We start from the raw sequence: 6,624 nt of genomic DNA on the forward strand, positions 1-6,624 counted from the left end.
ACCCCGCATGCAATCATGATGATATGTAGCACTAGTACTACTTTAATAAGCCTTTGATCTTTTGGTGCAGGAACTATGCTTGATCTTTTGCATGGCGCCATGCATGCATTTATTTTAAACCTAAATTTTTATTAGCTAGGCCATGAGCACTAGTACTCATGCATGAGATCATTTTCGATCCTTCTCATGTTTTTCGTTGTAGTACGTACGACCCCTTTTTAACTTAATTATTATGAACCCACAAATCTATCACTTATCATGATGCAGCCTATAACGCAAAGACATGCTAGCTTTATGTCATTACCAATAAAAAGGTTTTCATCATGCTACAAAAGAAAACTTAGGTTTTGGGACATCATGAAGATCATCATTGATCTCTATCATCAATATCTTATATAAATATATATATATATATATATATATATATATATTTCTTTTTTCTTCTTCTTTTTTAGATTTTTCTTTCTTGATGGGGGGATTCTTATGGTTTTACTCTCATTTTTGTACAAAATTAGCCATATTATATGCATTGTAGGTTAAGTTACTTTCAGGTATATATAATATATATATATATATATAAATATATATATAAATATCTTTCAACCTTTAAAAATCAGAAATTTAGTAATTGGTTATTGGAGAACAATGAATGAATGCTAGCTTGTCTTTTATCCATTAACTTTGTTTTCAGAAAACATCTCATTTCATCTCATCTAATTATTACAACTTTTCCAACTTCCAATACAAAATAAAATAAACAATTCAACATTTTCAAATTTTAAAACAAAAATAATATTAAAAAATATATTTTAACAATATTTTATTTAACTTTTTAACTTTATCTCATCTCTTCTCATCTCTAAAAACAAACGAGCACTAAGTGGTAGTACTTTTTAGACAACTTTTGATAAATAGCAGTCCTCCAAGCTGCATGCATGGGTTACTGCTTGCTTAATTAAAATGGCTCATGAGCTTCGATCTCGTGATTTCGTTTTATAATTAAAAGGTAGCAAAGTACTTGTCAAATTAACTAGGGCTTAATTTTCTCATATATCATTAATTAATTAGCAGGTGTTAATTATAATTATATAAAGGCTTAATTCATGATCTCATGATATTAATTAATTAATTAATTAATATACGTTAATTAGATTTTTCATTATTATATTCTAAATCTCTATATTATATTTTCCCAATCTGGACATGACTAGCTAGATTATCAGTACTATATCAAGCTAGCTAGCTACGTACGTACTGCTTTAAATTTAAGCAGCTTCCTGCAAAAATATAATTTATGATCATATATATGCCCTTACACTCATTTAAATTACGTTAATGTAACTTTGACACGTATTAGATCGAGCCATTTCATGGTAGCTAGGAGACATAAGTACTTTTTTATTATTAGATGTTATTAATTTTGTCTCTATATATATATATTGCTTAAGTAGTAGTACTGGTGCATCCACACAATGTACGTGTGGCTGATTGTAAAGTAATTAATATATATGAACGTAGCCTTTTTAATTATTAATTATTCTAATAAATTATATATATAATATATATATATATAGAAGAAAAAAGACAGAATTATATAGGCGATCGATAGAAATTAAAGTAATATCTCAGGCAACCTAATTTTAAAATAACAAATTACATAATATTATTTATTCATACCAACTTTCAAATTGTTTTTTAATATTAAAACTACCGAATTGAGGGACAATTAACATGATATTAAAGCATGATCTACACCCTAGCTTGTAGATGCTTTACAGACCAAAAATTTTATTCATTATCTCTACATATAATATATATATATTATATATAATTTTTTTATTTTTTTTTTATTTTTTTATTAAATGTATTATATATTGATGATAAATAGAAGAATTTAATTTTTAAGATACAATTATTAAAAGGTAAAAAGAAAGCTGACACAAATTATATATTAACAGTCCGGCATTAATATCACATGAACCGAAACAGTATTAATGTATTCATATACATATTGCAGCAGTAGTACTATTACTAGCAGCTAGCAGAACTGTATGTTGCAGAAAGTCACAAAGTACAGCAGGTCTTGTTATATTAACCATTTCCTTCGGAGAAGAATTACAAAGTGCACGACCACGTACTACAATAATATTGATTTATATATATATATATGTCAAGAAAACAGCAAATCCAGCAACCTGCATATATATGATAATCCCTAGTGTTATAAGGTGCCATTAATTAAGCTACAATAATGAAATTAAATCAAAGACCCTCTCTAAACTGAATCATGATGTGTGTGTGTGTATCTGTGTGTGTGTGTGTATATATATATATATATATATATATATATATATATATAGATAGATAGATAGATAGATAGATAGATGAGGATGAGGAAAAGGTAGGTGCATGGTAGCACTGGAAAACAAAAAGATATATATGGAAGTAATTACTTTAGGGTCTGTGGTTATAATACTTTAGAAATAGAAGATGATAGCAAAAAAAGATTTGGTATGTGAAGGTAGCTTTTGATGACATGCAGGAGTGGGGGGACCTTCTACTTCTAAAGCTTGTTGGGGCTCAATGCCTTATCACTTTTGTGGAATTGAAGATTGTCCTTCCATGCATGCATTCCTACTACTACTCCCTTCCAAACCATAACAAACAAAAGTTCAAAATTGGGTCAAACACAATAAATTGGCACAAGCCCCACCCCAAGCAGTAATTGTACTCAAAAAAGTAATTAATATATATATATAATATATATATATATATCATGCATGAGTACTACTACTACTACTGATGCATGCATGGAAACAATACCTCACTACAAGAAAAATAGATTTTTGTGACTATTTAATTGCGACGAAAAGACTATTTATGATCAAAACAGACTCATTTTAATTGTAAATAGTCATTTTGCTGGAATTAACTGGTCACAAATAAACAATTTTCTTGTAGTGCCTCTAGCCATCTCTCTCTCTCTCTAAATCTCTCTCTCTCATGGAAATTAACCCCATATATGCATATATATATATATATATATATGAAAGGATGAAGGATGTCAAATCCAGAGGAGATCATATAATGCATATTGCTATTCATCCAAATCCTAATGGGAATAGATGCTTTCTTCTTTTACAATTAAAGGAAGATTCCTCTCCTAAAAATCTAGAAGTTCATCATGTATTACTTAATCGTATAACTTTCTATACTAGCTAGTATCAATAATAATCGAAATTTCAAGCCCTCAAGAATCAAAATACGAGTATATATCCATGACTCTGTGCCATCTATAAGTGAAAAGTTTAATCGGGACCCACAAAAACAGTCCACAAATCAAGCCAATGAAAGCAGCTAGTTTGAAAAAATAATAATTTTGACTCCAGAAATTCCTTCTCCCACCGCCATGAACTTAATTGCTTAGAATATGAAAATGATTAATTTACTTACTATATGAGAAGAGAGAAAGGCAAAGAGAGAAAAAAAAATTTTCATTTAGATTTGGAGATTCCTGATCTTTAGACTAGGGCTAGTACTACTACTGTCATGACATTGGCTTCCTAGCTAGCCTCCCTCTATAATATATTCAAGCAAAGTTAGAGTTAAACTTTTAATTAGTTGATTAAGTGTCAAAGGCACTAGAAGCCAAGTGGAAAAGTGGGTTGGCTTGGTATTAAGGGCATGTTTGCTTGAATTTTAAGCATCTTTATGTTCTCTAGGGAAATTATTCTTTAAGATGAATATATTCCAGCTTTAAGGTGAGTTTGCGGGACCCATTTTTATGTCCAATTTGAATTACTTTGCAAAGCTTCTCTCTTTTTTCCATCTACATAGTTCTGGCCTCTACAAATTAGATGCATGTGATAGGGTGGTGCACCGTCCATTAATTGTGTTTATTGCAGCAACTCATGTTGTTGCATTAAATTGAATCATGATGATCATATATAAGATGATAGAGTCAGAGATTACATCAAGGATGTGAGATCATGAGGATGATGATGATGACAATGATAGATGGATATGTGTGATGGCTTAGGATCCTCAAAGTTTCGTTGTAGTGGCCGGGGAATATATGAAGTTCCTTTCTCATATATAGACCTTTTGGATTGGAATGCACATACTGAGGCAGGACTGAACTCAACCAAATAACTATTATATATCTAAACATATAATATCCGTCTTTTTTAATTTACATTGTTTCTTCTTCTTCTTCTTCTTTTTCCTTTTCCTTTATGATTTTTTTTCTTTTTCTTTTTTTTTTTTGCTCATTAATAATATATATTAGTCAAAAGTTTCTACCGCAACTAGAGGTTGTTACCAGCTAATATCGAATTGAAATTAGAAAGATCATGTTATATATTATATTCTCATCCCGCTTTTTTCCTTCTTGTCGACGTTGTATTGTCCATAACTTTGGTATATTAACTATATATTAACTCTCATTTTTTTAAGAAAATTTTGTAAGGATTAATAAATAATATTATTTTCATGATAATATATTGAGATAAAAATAGATGAGTAATGCTATATATAATCTTAGAGTATGTAAGTCCTGCGCAATCTTTTTTTTTTTTTTTTTAAAGTAGATTCTACCATTAAAAAAATAAAATTTTCATGAAAATTTCATATTTATCCAATTTTTTTTTAAAGAGTGTAGGATTTGTACATTATAAGACTATAAGGACGGTGCTACGTCCACCGCTCCCAGCTCTTGTTGGGAGCTACCTTTAGGCATAAATATTGGTCTTTTTTTTGTTGTCATTTTTACATGTATTTTTTTATACTTTTAAATATTTAAAAAAATAAAAAAATACAATATTATTAAAAAATATTTTCTTAATCACTAAGTAAAAAATAAATAAAATAAAAAATTATAGCGGTAAGAGTATTATTTTCTTTATTTTTTAGGGTAGCACTACAACCACTGCTAATTCTCACTAGTTATTTTGGTTTTTTTATTTTTTTTATTTTTTTTACATGTATTTTTGTAACACTTTTAAATATTTTTTTTAAAAAAAATTAATACATCATTAAAAAAATATTTCTTTAATCACAAAATAAAAAAAGCAAAAAAAAAAAAAATCCACCAGTGGAACTAGTATTATCCAAGATTGTAAATATTATTTTTTAAAATAGAATAAGAATGTGGATAAGATAACGGCGTTGTCAGTTGAGTTTGGTAGGGAGGTTTTGCGGCTGCTCAAAATAAGAGAAATTGCACCAACTGGGGGAGCTACTCGTTTAATTGGGTTACAGTACAAAAGCCCAAGCTACACTGTAAGAACAATAAAAGGACTAAGGAGTGTTTCAAACGGGCAGCAGGGTAATTTCTGTAAAAAAATGTTTGTTCTTAAAAAAATCTTGTAAAAAAATATATATGGTTTAATGTAATATATCGTATTGTAAAATTTTTTTATTATAAAATAAATCTAATATAGTACATTAACTCACGTCAATGTGTAAACCTTTTCGTGTAAATGCAACACTTATTTTCCACCAATTTCACTTTCCTAGAGGTGGGAAGCTTGATTTTCCTTTGAATATTTTGAGAAAGGAAAATCACACCAGTACCTCTGGAGCACCATCCAATTCAAAATGTAAAAAATAAATAACAATTTCACATTATTGGTAATGTTATAAGAGTGTCAACTATTTTTTGAATAAAAGCACATGACAGCTCATGTGGAAAGGGAAGGACTCGGGTCTTAGACTACTAAGGTGAAACAGAAGTTATTATGTTAAGTATAACTTCTGTTGAGTCATACTTTGTAATCTATAAATAGAGATCTTCATTTGTAATTTGAATGATGAATGATACTAGAGAAAATACAGAAGATTGTAAAGAGAATAATTCTTGAGTCAGAAAGCTCCAAGAATTGAGAGGTGTGTTCAAGAGAGATTGTTCTTGTAAACTCATCACTGTATTTTGATCATAAATAAAAGGAGAAAGTCTCTTGACTGTTGCTGCCGTGGATTTAGATTACTAGGATCGAACTACGTAATCCTCTTGTGTTCTTGTATTCTTGTGCATTCTATTTTTTGTATTAAATTGTTTAATTGTAGAATTCTTGTGGAAATCTTGACAAAACTTGGACAAGACAATTCTATTTTGGTATAAGGCAGAGAATACAAAATTCCAACAGGTAATTTGTACTTTCTGGTTAATGCATCCTAATTTATTGGTTGTTCAACTGCAATTTGTTTTTTTTTTTTTTTTTCTCGGAAGAAGACGGAACCCATAATTTAGGCAAACAACGCCAATCTTTCTCATCTTTTTGAATCCAAAAGGCCAAAGATTTTCCCGAGAAAAGTACCATTCTATTTTTCCTTTTTGCCATTTTTTCATTATAATTGATGTTGATATGTCTGCAAGGTTAGAACATTGGGTGGACTAACAGTACCACAGCTTGGTAAGTAGAAGTGAATTAAGAGGGCTCCAAACCATCTATATGCCAATAGTTAGAACAGTAGTTGCAATGCTTGAACCAACCCCAAAATTGGGGTCCGAATTTTGAGTTTCAAACTTGGTCAATGGCTAATCTATATTTTTCACTTCAATAGTGTTACACGAGTGTTACGCCCATGGTATTAAAATGGCATTACTTAAATGCGTATGATTCA

This window comes from Juglans regia, chromosome 2 (assembly GCF_001411555.2).
Source record: "Juglans regia cultivar Chandler chromosome 2, Walnut 2.0, whole genome shotgun sequence".
Lineage (NCBI taxonomy): Eukaryota > Viridiplantae > Streptophyta > Magnoliopsida > Fagales > Juglandaceae > Juglans > Juglans regia.